This window comes from Phalangium opilio, unplaced genomic scaffold (assembly GCF_054372755.1).
Source record: "Phalangium opilio isolate 3A_F unplaced genomic scaffold, DU_Popi_V2 ptg000093l_1, whole genome shotgun sequence".
Classification (NCBI taxonomy): Eukaryota; Metazoa; Arthropoda; class Arachnida; order Opiliones; family Phalangiidae; genus Phalangium; species Phalangium opilio.
The window spans coordinates 3523180-3539269 of record NW_028324198.1 but is presented as its reverse complement, the minus strand read 5'-3'; the positions used below and the strand labels follow the sequence as shown (position 1 = coordinate 3539269).

The 16090-nt window shown below is 45.1% G+C and overlaps 63 non-coding genes across 63 annotated transcripts; all 63 read right to left on the bottom strand.

Annotated features, from left to right (window-relative positions):
- Positions 1 to 21: 21 nt before the first annotated feature.
- Positions 22 to 93, bottom strand: TRNAA-UGC (transfer RNA alanine (anticodon UGC)). Its single transcript has one exon. It is a non-coding gene; the product is annotated as a tRNA-Ala (tRNA).
- A 190-nt stretch (positions 94 to 283) lies between these two features.
- Positions 284 to 355, bottom strand: TRNAA-UGC (transfer RNA alanine (anticodon UGC)). The gene has a single exon. It is a non-coding gene; the product is annotated as a tRNA-Ala (tRNA).
- A 59-nt stretch (positions 356 to 414) lies between these two features.
- TRNAA-UGC (transfer RNA alanine (anticodon UGC)) lies at positions 415 to 486 on the bottom strand. Its single transcript has one exon. It is a non-coding gene; the product is annotated as a tRNA-Ala (tRNA).
- Positions 487 to 676: 190 nt separating this feature from the next.
- TRNAA-UGC (transfer RNA alanine (anticodon UGC)) lies at positions 677 to 748 on the bottom strand. The gene has a single exon. It is a non-coding gene; the product is annotated as a tRNA-Ala (tRNA).
- Positions 749 to 1630: 882 nt separating this feature from the next.
- On the bottom strand, positions 1631 to 1702 carry TRNAA-UGC (transfer RNA alanine (anticodon UGC)). Its single transcript has one exon. It is a non-coding gene; the product is annotated as a tRNA-Ala (tRNA).
- Positions 1703 to 2452: 750 nt separating this feature from the next.
- On the bottom strand, positions 2453 to 2524 carry TRNAA-UGC (transfer RNA alanine (anticodon UGC)). Its single transcript has one exon. It is a non-coding gene; the product is annotated as a tRNA-Ala (tRNA).
- Positions 2525 to 2584: 60 nt separating this feature from the next.
- Positions 2585 to 2656, bottom strand: TRNAA-UGC (transfer RNA alanine (anticodon UGC)). The gene has a single exon. It is a non-coding gene; the product is annotated as a tRNA-Ala (tRNA).
- Positions 2657 to 2846: 190 nt separating this feature from the next.
- Positions 2847 to 2918, bottom strand: TRNAA-UGC (transfer RNA alanine (anticodon UGC)). Its single transcript has one exon. It is a non-coding gene; the product is annotated as a tRNA-Ala (tRNA).
- A 59-nt stretch (positions 2919 to 2977) lies between these two features.
- On the bottom strand, positions 2978 to 3049 carry TRNAA-UGC (transfer RNA alanine (anticodon UGC)). The gene has a single exon. It is a non-coding gene; the product is annotated as a tRNA-Ala (tRNA).
- Positions 3050 to 3109: 60 nt separating this feature from the next.
- TRNAA-UGC (transfer RNA alanine (anticodon UGC)) lies at positions 3110 to 3181 on the bottom strand. The gene has a single exon. It is a non-coding gene; the product is annotated as a tRNA-Ala (tRNA).
- A 190-nt stretch (positions 3182 to 3371) lies between these two features.
- On the bottom strand, positions 3372 to 3443 carry TRNAA-UGC (transfer RNA alanine (anticodon UGC)). Its single transcript has one exon. It is a non-coding gene; the product is annotated as a tRNA-Ala (tRNA).
- A 59-nt stretch (positions 3444 to 3502) lies between these two features.
- TRNAA-UGC (transfer RNA alanine (anticodon UGC)) lies at positions 3503 to 3574 on the bottom strand. The gene has a single exon. It is a non-coding gene; the product is annotated as a tRNA-Ala (tRNA).
- Positions 3575 to 3634: 60 nt separating this feature from the next.
- Positions 3635 to 3706, bottom strand: TRNAA-UGC (transfer RNA alanine (anticodon UGC)). Its single transcript has one exon. It is a non-coding gene; the product is annotated as a tRNA-Ala (tRNA).
- Positions 3707 to 3896: 190 nt separating this feature from the next.
- TRNAA-UGC (transfer RNA alanine (anticodon UGC)) lies at positions 3897 to 3968 on the bottom strand. The gene has a single exon. It is a non-coding gene; the product is annotated as a tRNA-Ala (tRNA).
- A 59-nt stretch (positions 3969 to 4027) lies between these two features.
- On the bottom strand, positions 4028 to 4099 carry TRNAA-UGC (transfer RNA alanine (anticodon UGC)). Its single transcript has one exon. It is a non-coding gene; the product is annotated as a tRNA-Ala (tRNA).
- Positions 4100 to 4159: 60 nt separating this feature from the next.
- TRNAA-UGC (transfer RNA alanine (anticodon UGC)) lies at positions 4160 to 4231 on the bottom strand. Its single transcript has one exon. It is a non-coding gene; the product is annotated as a tRNA-Ala (tRNA).
- A 190-nt stretch (positions 4232 to 4421) lies between these two features.
- TRNAA-UGC (transfer RNA alanine (anticodon UGC)) lies at positions 4422 to 4493 on the bottom strand. Its single transcript has one exon. It is a non-coding gene; the product is annotated as a tRNA-Ala (tRNA).
- Positions 4494 to 4552: 59 nt separating this feature from the next.
- TRNAA-UGC (transfer RNA alanine (anticodon UGC)) lies at positions 4553 to 4624 on the bottom strand. Its single transcript has one exon. It is a non-coding gene; the product is annotated as a tRNA-Ala (tRNA).
- A 59-nt stretch (positions 4625 to 4683) lies between these two features.
- Positions 4684 to 4755, bottom strand: TRNAA-UGC (transfer RNA alanine (anticodon UGC)). Its single transcript has one exon. It is a non-coding gene; the product is annotated as a tRNA-Ala (tRNA).
- A 60-nt stretch (positions 4756 to 4815) lies between these two features.
- Positions 4816 to 4887, bottom strand: TRNAA-UGC (transfer RNA alanine (anticodon UGC)). The gene has a single exon. It is a non-coding gene; the product is annotated as a tRNA-Ala (tRNA).
- A 190-nt stretch (positions 4888 to 5077) lies between these two features.
- TRNAA-UGC (transfer RNA alanine (anticodon UGC)) lies at positions 5078 to 5149 on the bottom strand. Its single transcript has one exon. It is a non-coding gene; the product is annotated as a tRNA-Ala (tRNA).
- A 59-nt stretch (positions 5150 to 5208) lies between these two features.
- On the bottom strand, positions 5209 to 5280 carry TRNAA-UGC (transfer RNA alanine (anticodon UGC)). Its single transcript has one exon. It is a non-coding gene; the product is annotated as a tRNA-Ala (tRNA).
- A 359-nt stretch (positions 5281 to 5639) lies between these two features.
- On the bottom strand, positions 5640 to 5711 carry TRNAA-UGC (transfer RNA alanine (anticodon UGC)). The gene has a single exon. It is a non-coding gene; the product is annotated as a tRNA-Ala (tRNA).
- A 321-nt stretch (positions 5712 to 6032) lies between these two features.
- Positions 6033 to 6104, bottom strand: TRNAA-UGC (transfer RNA alanine (anticodon UGC)). Its single transcript has one exon. It is a non-coding gene; the product is annotated as a tRNA-Ala (tRNA).
- Positions 6105 to 6463: 359 nt separating this feature from the next.
- On the bottom strand, positions 6464 to 6535 carry TRNAA-UGC (transfer RNA alanine (anticodon UGC)). Its single transcript has one exon. It is a non-coding gene; the product is annotated as a tRNA-Ala (tRNA).
- Positions 6536 to 6595: 60 nt separating this feature from the next.
- TRNAA-UGC (transfer RNA alanine (anticodon UGC)) lies at positions 6596 to 6666 on the bottom strand. The gene has a single exon. It is a non-coding gene; the product is annotated as a tRNA-Ala (tRNA).
- A 189-nt stretch (positions 6667 to 6855) lies between these two features.
- TRNAA-UGC (transfer RNA alanine (anticodon UGC)) lies at positions 6856 to 6927 on the bottom strand. The gene has a single exon. It is a non-coding gene; the product is annotated as a tRNA-Ala (tRNA).
- Positions 6928 to 6987: 60 nt separating this feature from the next.
- Positions 6988 to 7059, bottom strand: TRNAA-UGC (transfer RNA alanine (anticodon UGC)). Its single transcript has one exon. It is a non-coding gene; the product is annotated as a tRNA-Ala (tRNA).
- Positions 7060 to 7249: 190 nt separating this feature from the next.
- On the bottom strand, positions 7250 to 7321 carry TRNAA-UGC (transfer RNA alanine (anticodon UGC)). The gene has a single exon. It is a non-coding gene; the product is annotated as a tRNA-Ala (tRNA).
- A 59-nt stretch (positions 7322 to 7380) lies between these two features.
- On the bottom strand, positions 7381 to 7452 carry TRNAA-UGC (transfer RNA alanine (anticodon UGC)). The gene has a single exon. It is a non-coding gene; the product is annotated as a tRNA-Ala (tRNA).
- Positions 7453 to 7642: 190 nt separating this feature from the next.
- TRNAA-UGC (transfer RNA alanine (anticodon UGC)) lies at positions 7643 to 7714 on the bottom strand. Its single transcript has one exon. It is a non-coding gene; the product is annotated as a tRNA-Ala (tRNA).
- A 751-nt stretch (positions 7715 to 8465) lies between these two features.
- TRNAA-UGC (transfer RNA alanine (anticodon UGC)) lies at positions 8466 to 8537 on the bottom strand. Its single transcript has one exon. It is a non-coding gene; the product is annotated as a tRNA-Ala (tRNA).
- A 59-nt stretch (positions 8538 to 8596) lies between these two features.
- TRNAA-UGC (transfer RNA alanine (anticodon UGC)) lies at positions 8597 to 8668 on the bottom strand. Its single transcript has one exon. It is a non-coding gene; the product is annotated as a tRNA-Ala (tRNA).
- Positions 8669 to 8728: 60 nt separating this feature from the next.
- Positions 8729 to 8800, bottom strand: TRNAA-UGC (transfer RNA alanine (anticodon UGC)). The gene has a single exon. It is a non-coding gene; the product is annotated as a tRNA-Ala (tRNA).
- A 190-nt stretch (positions 8801 to 8990) lies between these two features.
- TRNAA-UGC (transfer RNA alanine (anticodon UGC)) lies at positions 8991 to 9062 on the bottom strand. The gene has a single exon. It is a non-coding gene; the product is annotated as a tRNA-Ala (tRNA).
- A 321-nt stretch (positions 9063 to 9383) lies between these two features.
- TRNAA-UGC (transfer RNA alanine (anticodon UGC)) lies at positions 9384 to 9455 on the bottom strand. Its single transcript has one exon. It is a non-coding gene; the product is annotated as a tRNA-Ala (tRNA).
- Positions 9456 to 9514: 59 nt separating this feature from the next.
- TRNAA-UGC (transfer RNA alanine (anticodon UGC)) lies at positions 9515 to 9586 on the bottom strand. The gene has a single exon. It is a non-coding gene; the product is annotated as a tRNA-Ala (tRNA).
- A 60-nt stretch (positions 9587 to 9646) lies between these two features.
- On the bottom strand, positions 9647 to 9718 carry TRNAA-UGC (transfer RNA alanine (anticodon UGC)). The gene has a single exon. It is a non-coding gene; the product is annotated as a tRNA-Ala (tRNA).
- Positions 9719 to 9908: 190 nt separating this feature from the next.
- On the bottom strand, positions 9909 to 9980 carry TRNAA-UGC (transfer RNA alanine (anticodon UGC)). The gene has a single exon. It is a non-coding gene; the product is annotated as a tRNA-Ala (tRNA).
- Positions 9981 to 10039: 59 nt separating this feature from the next.
- TRNAA-UGC (transfer RNA alanine (anticodon UGC)) lies at positions 10040 to 10111 on the bottom strand. Its single transcript has one exon. It is a non-coding gene; the product is annotated as a tRNA-Ala (tRNA).
- Positions 10112 to 10861: 750 nt separating this feature from the next.
- TRNAA-UGC (transfer RNA alanine (anticodon UGC)) lies at positions 10862 to 10933 on the bottom strand. Its single transcript has one exon. It is a non-coding gene; the product is annotated as a tRNA-Ala (tRNA).
- Positions 10934 to 10993: 60 nt separating this feature from the next.
- Positions 10994 to 11065, bottom strand: TRNAA-UGC (transfer RNA alanine (anticodon UGC)). Its single transcript has one exon. It is a non-coding gene; the product is annotated as a tRNA-Ala (tRNA).
- Positions 11066 to 11255: 190 nt separating this feature from the next.
- On the bottom strand, positions 11256 to 11327 carry TRNAA-UGC (transfer RNA alanine (anticodon UGC)). The gene has a single exon. It is a non-coding gene; the product is annotated as a tRNA-Ala (tRNA).
- Positions 11328 to 11386: 59 nt separating this feature from the next.
- Positions 11387 to 11458, bottom strand: TRNAA-UGC (transfer RNA alanine (anticodon UGC)). The gene has a single exon. It is a non-coding gene; the product is annotated as a tRNA-Ala (tRNA).
- Positions 11459 to 11518: 60 nt separating this feature from the next.
- Positions 11519 to 11590, bottom strand: TRNAA-UGC (transfer RNA alanine (anticodon UGC)). The gene has a single exon. It is a non-coding gene; the product is annotated as a tRNA-Ala (tRNA).
- Positions 11591 to 11780: 190 nt separating this feature from the next.
- TRNAA-UGC (transfer RNA alanine (anticodon UGC)) lies at positions 11781 to 11852 on the bottom strand. Its single transcript has one exon. It is a non-coding gene; the product is annotated as a tRNA-Ala (tRNA).
- A 59-nt stretch (positions 11853 to 11911) lies between these two features.
- TRNAA-UGC (transfer RNA alanine (anticodon UGC)) lies at positions 11912 to 11983 on the bottom strand. Its single transcript has one exon. It is a non-coding gene; the product is annotated as a tRNA-Ala (tRNA).
- Positions 11984 to 12043: 60 nt separating this feature from the next.
- On the bottom strand, positions 12044 to 12115 carry TRNAA-UGC (transfer RNA alanine (anticodon UGC)). Its single transcript has one exon. It is a non-coding gene; the product is annotated as a tRNA-Ala (tRNA).
- Positions 12116 to 12174: 59 nt separating this feature from the next.
- Positions 12175 to 12246, bottom strand: TRNAA-UGC (transfer RNA alanine (anticodon UGC)). The gene has a single exon. It is a non-coding gene; the product is annotated as a tRNA-Ala (tRNA).
- A 59-nt stretch (positions 12247 to 12305) lies between these two features.
- TRNAA-UGC (transfer RNA alanine (anticodon UGC)) lies at positions 12306 to 12377 on the bottom strand. Its single transcript has one exon. It is a non-coding gene; the product is annotated as a tRNA-Ala (tRNA).
- Positions 12378 to 13260: 883 nt separating this feature from the next.
- Positions 13261 to 13332, bottom strand: TRNAA-UGC (transfer RNA alanine (anticodon UGC)). Its single transcript has one exon. It is a non-coding gene; the product is annotated as a tRNA-Ala (tRNA).
- Positions 13333 to 13691: 359 nt separating this feature from the next.
- On the bottom strand, positions 13692 to 13763 carry TRNAA-UGC (transfer RNA alanine (anticodon UGC)). Its single transcript has one exon. It is a non-coding gene; the product is annotated as a tRNA-Ala (tRNA).
- A 60-nt stretch (positions 13764 to 13823) lies between these two features.
- Positions 13824 to 13894, bottom strand: TRNAA-UGC (transfer RNA alanine (anticodon UGC)). The gene has a single exon. It is a non-coding gene; the product is annotated as a tRNA-Ala (tRNA).
- Positions 13895 to 14083: 189 nt separating this feature from the next.
- Positions 14084 to 14155, bottom strand: TRNAA-UGC (transfer RNA alanine (anticodon UGC)). Its single transcript has one exon. It is a non-coding gene; the product is annotated as a tRNA-Ala (tRNA).
- Positions 14156 to 14513: 358 nt separating this feature from the next.
- Positions 14514 to 14585, bottom strand: TRNAA-UGC (transfer RNA alanine (anticodon UGC)). Its single transcript has one exon. It is a non-coding gene; the product is annotated as a tRNA-Ala (tRNA).
- A 59-nt stretch (positions 14586 to 14644) lies between these two features.
- Positions 14645 to 14716, bottom strand: TRNAA-UGC (transfer RNA alanine (anticodon UGC)). The gene has a single exon. It is a non-coding gene; the product is annotated as a tRNA-Ala (tRNA).
- Positions 14717 to 14776: 60 nt separating this feature from the next.
- On the bottom strand, positions 14777 to 14848 carry TRNAA-UGC (transfer RNA alanine (anticodon UGC)). Its single transcript has one exon. It is a non-coding gene; the product is annotated as a tRNA-Ala (tRNA).
- Positions 14849 to 14908: 60 nt separating this feature from the next.
- TRNAA-UGC (transfer RNA alanine (anticodon UGC)) lies at positions 14909 to 14980 on the bottom strand. Its single transcript has one exon. It is a non-coding gene; the product is annotated as a tRNA-Ala (tRNA).
- Positions 14981 to 15170: 190 nt separating this feature from the next.
- TRNAA-UGC (transfer RNA alanine (anticodon UGC)) lies at positions 15171 to 15242 on the bottom strand. The gene has a single exon. It is a non-coding gene; the product is annotated as a tRNA-Ala (tRNA).
- Positions 15243 to 15301: 59 nt separating this feature from the next.
- On the bottom strand, positions 15302 to 15373 carry TRNAA-UGC (transfer RNA alanine (anticodon UGC)). Its single transcript has one exon. It is a non-coding gene; the product is annotated as a tRNA-Ala (tRNA).
- Positions 15374 to 15601: 228 nt separating this feature from the next.
- On the bottom strand, positions 15602 to 15673 carry TRNAA-UGC (transfer RNA alanine (anticodon UGC)). Its single transcript has one exon. It is a non-coding gene; the product is annotated as a tRNA-Ala (tRNA).
- A 190-nt stretch (positions 15674 to 15863) lies between these two features.
- Positions 15864 to 15935, bottom strand: TRNAS-UGA (transfer RNA serine (anticodon UGA)). The gene has a single exon. It is a non-coding gene; the product is annotated as a tRNA-Ser (tRNA).
- A 59-nt stretch (positions 15936 to 15994) lies between these two features.
- TRNAA-UGC (transfer RNA alanine (anticodon UGC)) lies at positions 15995 to 16066 on the bottom strand. The gene has a single exon. It is a non-coding gene; the product is annotated as a tRNA-Ala (tRNA).
- Positions 16067 to 16090: the final 24 nt, after the last annotated feature.

Here is a 16090-nt window from a genome sequence, read left to right as displayed (position 1 = left end):
TCTTAGACTAAAACCGCGAAATGGAGATACCGGGGGTTGAACCCGGGACTTCTCACATGCAAAGCGAGCGCTCTTCCACTGAGCTATATCCCCTTCGGATATACAAGTAGAGATCATCGTAAAAATAAATACTCTTAGACTAAAACCGCGAAATGGAGATACCAGGGTCGAACCCGGGACTTCTCACATGCAAAGCGAGCGCTCATCCACTGAGCTATATCCCCTTCGGATGGATGAGTGGAGATTTTCAGAAAAGAATACATATTTTGTTAAAACCGCGAAATGGAGATACCGGGGGTTGAACCCGTGACTTCTCACATGCAAAGCGAGCGCTCTTCCACTGAGCTATATCCCCTTCGGATGCATGAGTGGAGATTTTCAGAAAAGAATACATATTTTGTTAAAACCGCGAAATGGAGATACCGTGGGTTGAACCCGGGACTTCTCACATGCAAAGCGAGCGCTCTTCCACTGAGCTATATCCCCTTCGGATGTACGAGTGGAGATTTTCAGAAAAGAATACATATTTTGTTAAAACCGCGAAATGGAGAAACCGGGGGTTGAACCCTGGACTTCTCACATGCAAAGCCAGCGCTCTTCCACTGAGCTCTATCCCCTTCGGATGGATGAGTGGAGATTTTCAGGAAAGAATACATATCTTGTTAAAACCGCGAATTGGAGATACCGGGGGTTGAACCCTGGACTTCTCACATGCAAAGCAAGCGCTCTTCCACTGAGCTATATCCCCTTCGGATGTACAAGTAGAGATCATCTCAAAAATTCAATTCAATTCAATCAAGTGTTTTGTAATTCAAATAAATACTTTTAGACTAAAACCGCGCAATGGAGATACCGGGGGTTGATCCCGGGACTTCTCACTTGCAAAGCGCGCGCTCTTCCACTGAGCTATATCCCCTTCGGATGTACAAGTAGAGATCATCGTAAAAATAAATACTCTTAGACTAAAACCGCGAAATGGAGATACCAGGGTCGAACCCGGGACTTCTCACATGCAAAGCGAGCACTCATCCACTGAGCTATATCCCCTTCGGCGGGATCAGTGGAGATTTTCAGAAAAGAATACATATTTTGTTAAAACCGCGAAATGGAGATACCGGGGGTTGAACCCATGACTTCTCACATGCAAAGCAAGCGCTCTTCCACTGAGCTATATCCCCTTCGAATGCATGAGTGGAGATTTTCAGAAAAGAATACATATTTTGTTAAAACCGCGAAATGGAGATACCGTGGGTTGAACCCGGGACTTCTCACATGCAAAGCGAGCGCTCTTCCACTTAGCTATATCCCCTTCGGATATACAAGTAGAGGTCATCGTAAAAATAAATACTCTTAGACTAAAACCGCGAAATGGAGATACCAGGGTCGAACCCGGGACTTCTCACATGCAAAGCGAGCGCTCATCCACTGAGCTATATCCCCTTCGGATGGATGAGTGGAGATTTTCAGAAAAGAATACATATTTTGTTAAAACCGCGAAATGGAGATACCGGAGGTTGAACCCGTGACTTCTCACATGCAAAGCGAGCGCTCTTCCACTGAGCTATATCCCCTTCGGATGCATGAGTGGAGATTTTCAGAAAAGAATACATATTTTGTTAAAACCGCGAAATGGAGATACCGTGGGTTGAACCCGGGACTTCTCACATGCAAAGCGAGCGCTCTTCCACTGAGCTATATCCCCTTCGGATGTACGAGTGGAGATTTTCAGAAAAGAATACATATTTTGTTAAAACCGCGAAATGGAGAAACCGGGGGTTGAACCCTGGACTTCTCACATGCAAAGCCAGCGCTCTTCCACTGAGCTCTATCCCCTTCGGATGGATGAGTGGAGATTTTCAGGAAAGAATACATATCTTGTTAAAACCGCGAATTGGAGATACCGGGGTTGAACCCTGGACTTCTCACATGCAAAGCAAGCGCTCTTCCACTGAGCTATATCCCCTTCGGATGTACAAGTAGAGATCATCTCAAAAATTCAATTCAATTCAATCAAGTGTTTTGTAATTCAAATAAATACTTTTAGACTAAAACCGCGCAATGGAGATACCGGGGGTTGATCCCGGGACTTCTCACTTGCAAAGCGCGCGCTCTTCCACTGAGCTATATCCCCTTCGGATGTACAAGTAGAGATCATCGTAAAAATAAATACTCTTAGACTAAAACCGCGAAATGGAGATACCAGGGTCGCACCCGGGACTTCTCACATGCAAAGCGAGCACTCATCCACTGAGCTATATCCCCTTCGGCGGGATCAGTGGAGATTTTCAGAAAAGAATACATATTTTGTTAAAACCGCGAAATGGAGATACCGGGGGTTGAACCCATGACTTCTCACATGCAAAGCAAGCGCTCTTCCACTGAGCTATATCCCCTTCGAATGCATGAGTGGAGATTTTCAGAAAAGAATACATATTTTGTTAAAACCGCGAAATGGAGATACCGTGGGTTGAACCCGGGACTTCTCACATGCAAAGCGAGCGCTCTTCCACTGAGCTATATCCCCTTCGGATATACAAGTAGAGGTCATCGTAAAAATAAATACTCTTAGACTAAAACCGCGAAATGGAGATACCGGGGGTTGAACCCGGGACTTCTCACATGCAAAGCGAGCTCTCTTCCACTGAGCTATATCCCCTTCGGATATACAAGTAGAGATCATCGTAAAAATAAATACTCTTAGACTAAAACCGCGAAATGGAGATACCAGGGTCGAACCCGGGACTTCTCACATGCAAAGCGAGCGCTCATCCACTGAGCTATATCCCTTTCGGATGGATGAGTGGAGATTTTCAGAAAAGAATACATATTTTGTTAAAACCGCGAAATGGAGATACCGGGGGTTGAACCCGTGACTTCTCACATGCAAAGCGAGCGCTCTTCCACTGAGCTATATCCCCTTCGGATGCATGAGTGGAGATTTTCAGAAAAGAATACATATTTTGTTAAAACCGCGAAATGGAGATACCGTGGGTTGAACCCGGGACTTCTCACATGCAAAGCGAGCGCTCTTCCACTGAGCTATATCCCCTTCGGATATACAAGTAGAGGTCATCGTAAAAATAAATACTCTTAGACTAAAACCGCGAAATGGAGATACCGGGGGTTGAACCCGGGACTTCTCACATGCAAAGCGAGCGCTCTTCCACTGAGCTATATCCCCTTCGGATATACAAGTAGAGATCATCGTAAAAATAAATACTCTTAGACTAAAACCGCGAAATGGAGATACCAGGGTCGAACCCGGGACTTCTCACATGCAAAGCGAGCGCTCATCCACTGAGCTATATCCCCTTCGGATGGATGAGTGGAGATTTTCAGAAAAGATTACATATTTTGTTAAAACCGCGAAATGGAGATACCGGGGGTTGAACCCGTGACTTCTCACATGCAAAGCGAGCGCTCTTCCACTGAGCTATATCCCCTTCGGATGCATGAGTGGAGATTTTAAGAAAAGAATACATATTTTGTTAAAACCGCGAAATGGAGATACCGGGGGTTGAACCCTGGACTTCTCACATGCAAAGCAAGCGCTCTTCCACTGAGCTATATCCCCTTCGGATATACAAGTAGAGGTCATCGTAAAAATAAATACTCTTAGACTAAAACCGCGAAATGGAGATACCGGGGGTTGAACCCGGGACTTCTCACATGCAAAGCGAGCTCTCTTCCACTGAGCTATATCCCCTTCGGATATACAAGTAGAGATCATCGTAAAAATAAATACTCTTAGACTAAAACCGCGAAATGGAGATACCAGGGTCGAACCCGGGACTTCTCACATGCAAAGCGAGCGCTCATCCACTGAGCTATATCCCTTTCGGATGGATGAGTGGAGATTTTCAGAAAAGAATACATATTTTGTTAAAACCGCGAAATGGAGATACCGGGGGTTGAACCCGTGACTTCTCACATGCAAAGCGAGCGCTCTTCCACTGAGCTATATCCCCTTCGGATGCATGAGTGGAGATTTTCAGAAAAGAATACATATTTTGTTAAAACCGCGAAATGGAGATACCGTGGGTTGAACCCGGGACTTCTCACATGCAAAGCGAGCGCTCTTCCACTGAGCTATATCCCCTTCGGATATACAAGTAGAGGTCATCGTAAAAATAAATACTCTTAGACTAAAACCGCGAAATGGAGATACCGGGGGTTGAACCCGGGACTTCTCACATGCAAAGCGAGCGCTCTTCCACTGAGCTATATCCCCTTCGGATATACAAGTAGAGATCATCGTAAAAATAAATACTCTTAGACTAAAACCGCGAAATGGAGATACCAGGGTCGAACCCGGGACTTCTCACATGCAAAGCGAGCGCTCATCCACTGAGCTATATCCCCTTCGGATGGATGAGTGGAGATTTTCAGAAAAGATTACATATTTTGTTAAAACCGCGAAATGGAGATACCGGGGGTTGAACCCGTGACTTCTCACATGCAAAGCGAGCGCTCTTCCACTGAGCTATATCCCCTTCGGATGCATGAGTGGAGATTTTAAGAAAAGAATACATATTTTGTTAAAACCGCGAAATGGAGATACCGGGGGTTGAACCCTGGACTTCTCACATGCAAAGCAAGCGCTCTTCCACTGAGCTATATCCCCTCCGGATGCATGAGTGGAGATTTTCAGAAAAGAATACATATTTTGTTAAAACCGCGAAATGGAGATACCGTGGGTTGAACCCGGGACTTCTCACATGCAAAGCGAGCGCTCTTCCACTGAGCTATATCCCCTTCGGATATACAAGTAGAGGTCATCGTAAAAATAAATACTCTTAGACTAAAACCGCGAAATGGAGATACCGGGGGTTGAACCCGGGACTTCTCACATGCAAAGCGAGCGCTCTTCCACTGAGCTATATCCCCTTCGGATATACAAGTAGAGATCATCGTAAAAATAAATACTCTTAGACTAAAACCGCGAAATGGAGATACCAGGGTCGAACCCGGGACTTCTCACATGCAAAGCGAGCGCTCATCCACTGAGCTATATCCCCTTCGGATGGATGAGTGGAGATTTTCAGAAAAGAATACATATTTTGTTAAAACCGCGAAATGGAGATACCGGGGGTTGAACCCGTGACTTCTCACATGCAAAGCGAGCGCTCTTCCACTGAGCTATATCCCCTTCGGATGCATGAGTGGAGATTTTAAGAAAAGAATACATATTTTGTTAAAACCGCGAAATGGAGATACCGGGGGTTGAACCCTGGACTTCTCACATGCAAAGCAAGCGCTCTTCCACTGAGCTATATCCCCTTCGGATGTACAAGTAGAGATCATCTTAAAAATTCAATTCAATTCAATCAAGTGTTTTGTAATTCAAATAAATACTTTTAGACTAAAACCGCGAAATGGAGATACCGGGGGTTGATCCCGGGACTTCTCACATGCAAAGCAAGCGCTCTTCCACTTAGCTATATCCCCTTCGGATGTACAAGTAGAGATCATCGTTAAAATAAATCCTTTTAGACTAAAACCGCGAAATGGTGATACCGGGATCGAACCCGGGACATCTCACATGTAAAGCGAGCGCTCTTCCACTGAGCTATATCCCCTTCGGATGTACAAGTAGAGATCATCGTTAAAATAAATCCTTTTAGACTAAAACCGCGAAACGGAGATACCGTGGGTTGAACCCGGGACTTCTCACATGCAAAGCGAGCGCTCTTCCACTGAGCTATATCCCCTTCGGATATACAAGTAGAGGTCATCGTAAAAATAAATACTCTTAGACTATAACCGCGAAATGGAGATACCGGGATCGAACCCGGGACATCTCACATGTAAAGCGAGCGCTCTTCCACTGAGCTATATCCCCTTCGGATGTACGAGTGGAGATTTTCAGAAAAGAATACATATTTTGTTAAAACCGCGAAATGGAGAAACCGGGGGTTGAACCCTGGACTTCTCACATGCAAAGCCAGCGCTCTTCCACTGAGCTCTATCCCCTTCGGATGGATGAGTGGAGATTTTCAGAAAAGAATACATATCTTGTTAAAACCGCGAATTGGAGATACCGGGGGTTGAACCCTGGACTTCTCACATGCAAAGCAAGCGCTCTTCCACTGAGCTATATCCCCTTCGGATGTACAAGTAGAGATCATCTCAAAAATTCAATTCAATTCAATCAAGTGTTTTGTAATTCAAATAAATACTTTTAGACTAAAACCGCGCAATGGAGATACCGGGGGTTGATCCCGGGACTTCTCACTTGCAAAGCGCGCGCTCTTCCACTGAGCTATATCCCCTTCGGATGTACAAGTAGAGATCATCGTTAAAATAAATCCTTTTAGACTAAAACCGCGAAATGGTGATACCGGGGGTTGAACCCGTGACTTCTCACATGCAAAGCGAGCGCTCATCCACTGAGCTATATCCCCTTCGGATGCATGAGTGGAGATTTTCAGAAAAGAATACATATTTTGTTAAAACCGCGAAATGGAGATACCGTGGGTTGAACCCGGGACTTCTCACATGCAAAGCGAGCGCTCTTCCACTGAGCTATATCCCCTTCGGATATACAAGTAGAGGTCATCGTAAAAATAAATACTCTTAGACTATAACCGCGAAATGGAGATACCGGGATCGAACCCGGGACTTCTCACATGCAAAGCGAGCGCTCATCCACTGAGCTATATCCCCTTCGGATGGATGTGTGGAGATTTTCAGAAAAGAATACATATTTTGTTAAAACCGCGAAATGGAGATACCAGGGTCGAACCCGGGACTTCCCACATGCAAAGCGAGCGCTCATCCACTGAGCTATATCCCCTTCGGATGGATGAGTGGAGATTTTCAGAAAAGAATACATATTTTGTTAAAACCGCGAAATGGAGATACCGTGGGTTGAACCCGGGACTTCTCACATGCAAAGCGAGCGCTTTTCCACTGAGCTATATCCCCTTCGGATATGCAAGTAGAGGTCATCGTAAAAATAAATACTCTTAGACTAAAACCGCGAAATGGAGATACCGGGGGTTGAACCCGGGACTTCTCACATGCAAAGCGAGCGCTCTTCCACTGAGCTATATCCCCTTCGGATATACAAGTAGAGATCATCGTAAAAATAAATACTCTTAGACTAAAACCGCGAAATGGAGATACCAGGGTCGAACCCGGGACTTCTCACATGCAAAGCGAGCGCTCATCCACTGAGCTATATCCCCTTCGGATGGATGAGTGGAGATTTTCAGAAAAGAATACATATTTTGTTAAAACCGCGAAATGGAGATACCGGGGGTTGAACCCGTGACTTCTCACATGCAAAGCGAGCGCTCTTCCACTGAGCTATATCCCCTTCGGATGCATGAGTGGAGATTTTCAGAAAAGAATACATATTTTGTTAAAACCGCGAAATGGAGATACCGTGGGTTGAACCCGGGACTTCTCACATGCAAAGCGAGCGCTCTTCCACTGAGCTATATCCCCTTCGGATGTACGAGTGGAGATTTTCAGAAAAGAATACATATTTTGTTAAAACCGCGAAATGGAGAAACCGGGGGTTGAACCCTGGACTTCTCACATGCAAAGCCAGCGCTCTTCCACTGAGCTCTATCCCCTTCGGATGGATGAGTGGAGATTTTCAGGAAAGAATACATATCTTGTTAAAACCGCGAATTGGAGATACCGGGGGTTGAACCCTGGACTTCTCACATGCAAAGCAAGCGCTCTTCCACTGAGCTATATCCCCTTCGGATGTACAAGTAGAGATCATCTCAAAAATTCAATTCAATTCAATCAAGTGTTTTGTAATTCAAATAAATACTTTTAGACTAAAACCGCGCAATGGAGATACCGGGGGTTGATCCCGGGACTTCTCACTTGCAAAGCGCGCGCTCTTCCACTGAGCTATATCCCCTTCGGATGTACAAGTAGAGATCATCGTAAAAATAAATACTCTTAGACTAAATCCGCGAAATGGAGATACCAGGGTCGAACCCGGGACTTCTCACATGCAAAGCGAGCACTCATCCACTGAGCTATATCCCCTTCGGCGGGATCAGTGGAGATTTTCAGAAAAGAATACATATTTTGTTAAAACCGCGAAATGGAGATACCGGGGGTTGAACCCATGACTTCTCACATGCAAAGCAAGCGCTCTTCCACTGAGCTATATCCCCTTCGAATGCATGAGTGGAGATTTTCAGAAAAGAATACATATTTTGTTAAAACCGCGAAATGGAGATACCGTGGGTTGAACCCGGGACTTCTCACATGCAAAGCGAGCGCTCTTCCACTTAGCTATATCCCCTTCGGATATACAAGTAGAGGTCATCGTAAAAATAAATACTCTTAGACTAAAACCGCGAAATGGAGATACCAGGGTCGAACCCGGGACTTCTCACATGCAAAGCGAGCGCTCATCCACTGAGCTATATCCCCTTCGGATGGATGAGTGGAGATTTTCAGAAAAGAATATATATTTTGTTAAAACCGCGAAATGGAGATACCGGGGGTTGAACCCGTGACTTCTCACATGCAAAGCGAGCGCTCTTCCACTGAGCTATATCCCCTTCGGATGCATGAGTGGAGATTTTCAGAAAAGAATACATATTTTGTTAAAACCGCGAAATGGAGATACCGTGGGTTGAACCCGGGACTTCTCACATGCAAAGCGAGCGCTCTTCCACTGAGCTATATCCCCTTCGGATATGCAAGTAGAGGTCATCGTAAAAATAAATACTCTTAGACTAAAACCGCGAAATGGAGATACCGGGGGTTGAACCCGGGACTTCTCACATGCAAAGCGAGCGCTCTTCCACTGAGCTATATCCCCTTCGGATATACAAGTAGAGATCATCGTAAAAATAAATACTCTTAGACTAAAACCGCGAAATGGAGATACCAGGGTCGAACCCGGGACTTCTCACATGCAAAGCGAGCGCTCATCCACTGAGCTATATCCCCTTCGGATGGATGAGTGGAGATTTTCAGAAAAGAATACATATTTTGTTAAAACCGCGAAATGGAGATACCGGGGGTTGAACCCGTGACTTCTCACATGCAAAGCGAGCGCTCTTCCACTGAGCTATATCCCCTTCGGATGCATGAGTGGAGATTTTCAGAAAAGAATACATATTTTGTTAAAACCGCGAAATGGAGATACCGTGGGTTGAACCCGGGACTTCTCACATGCAAAGCGAGCGCTCTTCCACTTAGCTATATCCCCTTCGGATATACAAGTAGAGGTCATCGTAAAAATAAATACTCTTAGACTAAAACCGCGAAATGGAGATACCAGGGTCGAACCCGGGACTTCTCACATGCAAAGCGAGCGCTCATCCACTGAGCTATATCCCCTTCGGATGGATGAGTGGAGATTTTCAGAAAAGAATACATATTTTGTTAAAACCGCGAAATGGAGATACCGGGGGTTGAACCCGTGACTTCTCACATGCAAAGCGAGCGCTCTTCCACTGAGCTATATCCCCTTCGGATGCATGAGTGGAGATTTTCAGAAAAGAATACATATTTTGTTAAAACCGCGAAATGGAGATACCGTGGGTTGAACCCGGGACTTCTCACATGCAAAGCGAGCGCTCTTCCACTGAGCTATATCCCCTTCGGATATGCAAGTAGAGGTCATCGTAAAAATAAATACTCTTAGACTAAAACCGCGAAATGGAGATACCGGGGGTTGAACCCGGGACTTCTCACATGCAAAGCGAGCGCTCTTCCACTGAGCTATATCCCCTTCGGATATACAAGTAGAGATCATCGTAAAAATAAATACTCTTAGACTAAAACCGCGAAATGGAGATACCAGGGTCGAACCCGGGACTTCTCACATGCAAAGCGAGCGCTCATCCACTGAGCTATATCCCCTTCGGATGGATGAGTGGAGATTTTCAGAAAAGAATACATATTTTGTTAAAACCGCGAAATGGAGATACCGGGGGTTGAACCCGTGACTTCTCACATGCAAAGCGAGCGCTCTTCCACTGAGCTATATCCCCTTCGGATGCATGAGTGGAGATTTTCAGAAAAGAATACATATTTTGTTAAAACCGCGAAATGGAGATACCGTGGGTTGAACCCGGGACTTCTCACATGCAAAGCGAGCGCTCTTCCACTGAGCTATATCCCCTTCGGATGTACGAGTGGAGATTTTCAGAAAAGAATACATATTTTGTTAAAACCGCGAAATGGAGAAACCGGGGGTTGAACCCTGGACTTCTCACATGCAAAGCCAGCGCTCTTCCACTGAGCTCTATCCCCTTCGGATGGATGAGTGGAGATTTTCAGGAAAGAATACATATCTTGTTAAAACCGCGAATTGGAGATACCGGGGTTGAACCCTGGACTTCTCACATGCAAAGCAAGCGCTCTTCCACTGAGCTATATCCCCTTCGGATGTACAAGTAGAGATCATCTCAAAAATTCAATTCAATTCAATCAAGTGTTTTGTAATTCAAATAAATACTTTTAGACTAAAACCGCGCAATGGAGATACCGGGGGTTGATCCCGGGACTTCTCACTTGCAAAGCGCGCGCTCTTCCACTGAGCTATATCCCCTTCGGATGTACAAGTAGAGATCATCGTAAAAATAAATACTCTTAGACTAAATCCGCGAAATGGAGATACCAGGGTCGAACCCGGGACTTCTCACATGCAAAGCGAGCACTCATCCACTGAGCTATATCCCCTTCGGCGGGATCAGTGGAGATTTTCAGAAAAGAATACATATTTTGTTAAAACCGCGAAATGGAGATACCGGGGGTTGAACCCATGACTTCTCACATGCAAAGCAAGCGCTCTTCCACTGAGCTATATCCCCTTCGAATGCATGAGTGGAGATTTTCAGAAAAGAATACATATTTTGTTAAAACCGCGAAATGGAGATACCGTGGGTTGAACACGGGACTTCTCACATGCAAAGCGAGCGCTCTTCCACTGAGCTATATCCCCTTCGGATATACAAGTAGAGGTCATCGTAAAAATAAATACTCTTAGACTAAAACCGCGAAATGGAGATACCGGGGGTTGAACCCGGGACTTCTCACATGCAAAGCGAGCGCTCTTCCACTGAGCTATATCCCCTTCGGATATACAAGTAGAGATCATCGAAAAAATAAATACTCTTAGACTAAAACCGCGAAATGGAGATACCAGGGTCGAACCCGGGACTTCTCACATGCAAAGCGAGCGCTCATCCACTGAGCTATATCCCTTTCGGATGGATGAGTGGAGATTTTCAGAAAAGAATACATATTTTGTTAAAACCGCGAAATGGAGATACCGGGGGTTGAACCCGTGACTTCTCACATGCAAAGCGAGCGCTCTTCCACTGAGCTATATCCCCTTCGGATGCATGAGTGGAGATTTTCAGAAAAGAATACATATTTTGTTAAAACCGCGAAATGGAGATACCGTGGGTTGAACCCGGGACTTCTCACATGCAAAGCGAGCGCTCTTCCACTGAGCTATATCCCCTTCGGATATACAAGTAGAGGTCATCGTAAAAATAAATACTCTTAGACTAAAACCGCGAAATGGAGATACCGGGGGTTGAACCCGGGACTTCTCACATGCAAAGCGAGCGCTCTTCCACTGAGCTATATCCCCTTCGGATATACAAGTAGAGATCATCGTAAAAATAAATACTCTTAGACTAAAACCGCGAAATGGAGATACCAGGGTCGAACCCGGGACTTCTCACATGCAAAGCGAGCGCTCATCCACTGAGCTATATCCCCTTCGGATGGATGAGTGGAGATTTTCAGAAAAGATTACATATTTTGCTAAAACCGCGAAATGGAGATACCGGGGGTTGAACCCGTGACTTCTCACATGCAAAGCGAGCGCTCTTCCACTGAGCTATATCCCCTTCGGATGCATGAGTGGAGATTTTCAGAAAAGAATACATATTTTGTTAAAACCGCGAAATGGAGATACCGTGGGTTGAACCCGGGACTTCTCACATGCAAAGCGAGCGCTCTTCCACTGAGCTATATCCCCTTCGGATATACAAGTAGAGGTCATCGTAAAAATAAATACTCTTAGACTAAAACCGCGAAATGGAGATACCGGGGGTTGAACCCGGGACTTCTCACATGCAAAGCGAGCGCTCTTCCACTGAGCTATATCCCCTTCGGATGGATGAGTGGAGATTTTCAGAAAAGAATACATATTTTGTTAAAACCGCGAAATGGAGATACCGGGGGTTGAACCCGTGACTTCTCACATGCAAAGCGAGCGCTCTTCCACTGAGCTATATCCCCTTCGGATGCATGAGTGGAGATTTTAAGAAAAGAATACATATTTTGTTAAAACCGCGAAATGGAGATACCGGGGGTTGAACCCTGGACTTCTCACATGCAAAGCAAGCGCTCTTCCACTGAGCTATATCCCCTTCGGATGTACAAGTAGAGATCATCTTAAAAATTCAATTCAATTCAATCAAGTGTTTTGTAATTCAAATAAATACTTTTAGACTAAAACCGCGAAATGGAGATACCGGGGGTTGATCCCGGGACTTCTCACATGCAAAGCAAGCGCTCTTCCACTTAGCTATATCCCCTTCGGATGTACAAGTAGAGATCATCGTTAAAATAAATCCTTTTAGACTAAAACCGCGAAATGGTGATACCGGGATCGAACCCGGGACATCTCACATGTAAAGCGAGCGCTCTTCCACTGAGCTATATCCCCTTCGGATGTACAAGTAGAGATCATCGTTAAAATAAATCCTTTTAGACTAAAACCGCGAAATGGTGATACCGGGGGTTGAACCCGTGACTTCTCACATGCAAAGCGAGCGCTCATCCACTGAGCTATATCCCCTTCGGATGCATGAGTGGAGATTTTCAGAAAAGAATACATATTTTGTTAAAACCGCGAAATGGAGATACCGTGGGTTGAACCCGGGACTTCTCACATGCAAAGCGAGCGCTCTTCCACTGAGCTATATACCCTTCGGATATACAAGTAGAGGTCATCGTAAAAATAAATACTCTTAGACTATAACCGCGAAATGGAGATACCGGGATCGAACCCGGGACATCTCACATGTAAAGCGAGCGCTCTTCCACTGAGCTATATCCCCTTCGGATGTACGAGTGGAGATTTTCAGAAAAGAATACATATTTTGTTAAAACCGCGAAATGGAGAAACCGGGGGTTGAACCCTGGACTTCTCACATGCAAAGCCAGCGCTCTTCCACTGAGCTCTATCCCCTTCGGATGGATGAGTGGAGATTTTCAGAAAAGAATACATATCTTGTTAAAACCGCGAATTGGAGATACCGGGGGTTGAACCCTGGACTTCTCACATGCAAAGCAAGCGCTCTTCCACTGAGCTATATCCCCTTCGGATGTACAAGTAGAGATCATCTCAAAAATTCAATTCAATTCAATCAAGTGTTTTGTAATTCAAATAAATACTTTTAGACTAAAACCGCGCAATGGAGATACCGGGGGTTGATCCCGGGACTTCTCACTTGCAAAGCGCGCGCTCTTCCACTGAGCTATATCCCCTTCGGATGTACAAGTAGAGATCATCGTTAAAATAAATCCTTTTAGACTAAAACCGCGAAATGGTGATACCGGGGGTTGAACCCGTGACTTCTCACATGCAAAGCGAGCGCTCATCCACTGAGCTATATCCCCTTCGGATGCATGAGTGGAGATTTTCAGAAAAGAATACATATTTTGTTAAAACCGCGAAATGGAGATACCGTGGGTTGAACCCGGGACTTCTCACATGCAAAGCGAGCGCTCTTCCACTGAGCTATATCCCCTTCGGATATACAAGTAGAGGTCATCGTAAAAATAAATACTCTTAGACTATAACCGCGAAATGGAGATACCGGGATCGAACCCGGGACTTCTCACATGCAAAGCGAGCGCTCATCCACTGAGCTATATCCCCTTCGGATGGATGTGTGGAGATTTTCAGAAAAGAATACATATTTTGTTAAAACCGCGAAATGGAGATACCAGGGTCGAACCCGGGACTTCCCACATGCAAAGCGAGCGCTCATCCACTGAGCTATATCCCCTTCGGATGGATGAGTGGAGATTTTCAGAAAAGAATACATATTTTGTTAAAACCGCGAAATGGAGATACCGGGGGTTGAACCCTGGACTTCTCACATGCAAAGCAAGCGCTCTTCCACTGAGCTATATCCCCTTCGGATGTACAAGTAGAGATCATCTTAAAAATTCAATTCAATTCAATCAAGTGTTTTGTAATTCAAATAAATTATTTTAGACTAAAACCGCGAAATGGAGATACCGGGGGTTGATCCCGAAACTTCTCACATGCAAAGCAAGCGCTCTTCCACTGATCTATATCCCCTTCGGATGTACAAGTAGAGATCATCGTAAAAATAAATACTCTTAGACTAAAACCGCGAATTGGAGATACCAGGGTCGAACCCGGGACTTCTCACATGCAAAGCGAGCGCTCATCCACTGAGCTATATCCCCTTCGGCGGGATCAGTGGAGATTTTCAGAAAAGAATACATAGTTTGTTAAAACCGCGAAATGGAGATACCGGGGGTTGAACCCAGGACTTCTCACATGCAAAGCAAGCGCTCTTCCACTGAGCTATATCCCCTTCGAATGCATGAGTGGAGATTTTCAGAAAAGAATACATATTTTGTTAAAACCGCGAAACGGAGATACCGTGGGTTGAACCCGGGACTTCTCACATGCAAAGCGAGCGCTCTTCCACTGAGCTATATCCCCTTCGGATATACAAGAAGAGGTCATCGTAAAAATAAATACTCTTAGACTAAAACCGCGAAATGGAGATACCGGGGGTTGAACCCGGGACTTCTCACATGCAAAGCGAGCGCTCTTCCACTGAGCTATATCCCCTTCGGATATACAAGAAGAGGTCATCGTAAAAATAAATACTCTTAGACTAAAACCGCGAAATGGAGACACCGGGGGTTGAACCCGGGACTTCTCACATGCAAAGCGAGCGCTCTTCCACTGAGCTATATCCCCTTCGGATATACAAGTAGAGATCATCGTAAAAATAAATACTCTTAGACTAAAACCGCGAATTGGAGATACCAAGGTCGAACCCGGCACTTCTCACATGCAAAGTGAGCGCTCATCCACTGAGCTATATCCCCTTCGGATGGATGAGTGGAGATTTTCAGAAAAAAATACATATTTTGTTAAAACCGCGAAATGGAGATACCGGGGGTTGATCCCGGGACTTCTCACATGCAAAGCAAGCGCTCTTCCACTGAGCTATATCCCCTTCGGATGGATGAGTGGAGATTTTCAGAAAAGAATACATATTTTGTTAAAACAGCGAAATGGAGATACCGGGGGTTGAACCCTGGACTTCTCACATGCAAAGCAAGCGCTCTTCCACTGAGCTATATCCCCTTCGGATGTACCAGTAGAGATCATCTTAAAAATTCAATTCAATTCAATCAAGTGTTTTGTAATTCAAATTAATACTTTTAGACTAAAACCGCGAATTGGAGATACCGGGGGTTGATCCCGGGACTTCTCACATGCAAAGCAAGCGCTCTTCCACTTAGCTATATCCCCTTCGGATGTACAAGTAGAGATCATCGTTAAAATAAATCCTTTTAGACTAAAACCGCGAAATGGTGATACCGGGGGTTGAACCCGTGACTTCTCACATGCAAAGCGAGCGCTCTTCCACTGAGCTATATCCCCTTCGGATGTACAAGTAGAGATCATCGTAAAAATAAATACTCTTAGACTAAAACCGCGAAATGGAGAAACCAGGGTCGAACCCGGGACATCTCACATGCAAAGCGAGCGCTCATCCACTGAGCTATATCCCCTTCGGCTGGATCAGTGGAGATTTTCAGAAAAGAATACATATTTTGTTAAAACCGCGAAATGGAGATACCGGGGGTTGAACCCAGGACTTCTCACATTCAAAGCAAGCGCTCTTCCACTGAGCTATATCCCCTTCGGATGCATGAGTGAAGATTTTCAGAAAAGAATACATATTTTGTTAAAACCGCGAAATGGAGATACCGGGGGTTGAACCCTGGACTTCTCACATGCAAAGCAAGCGCTCTTCCACTGAGCTATATCCCCTTCGGATATACAAGTAGAGATCAT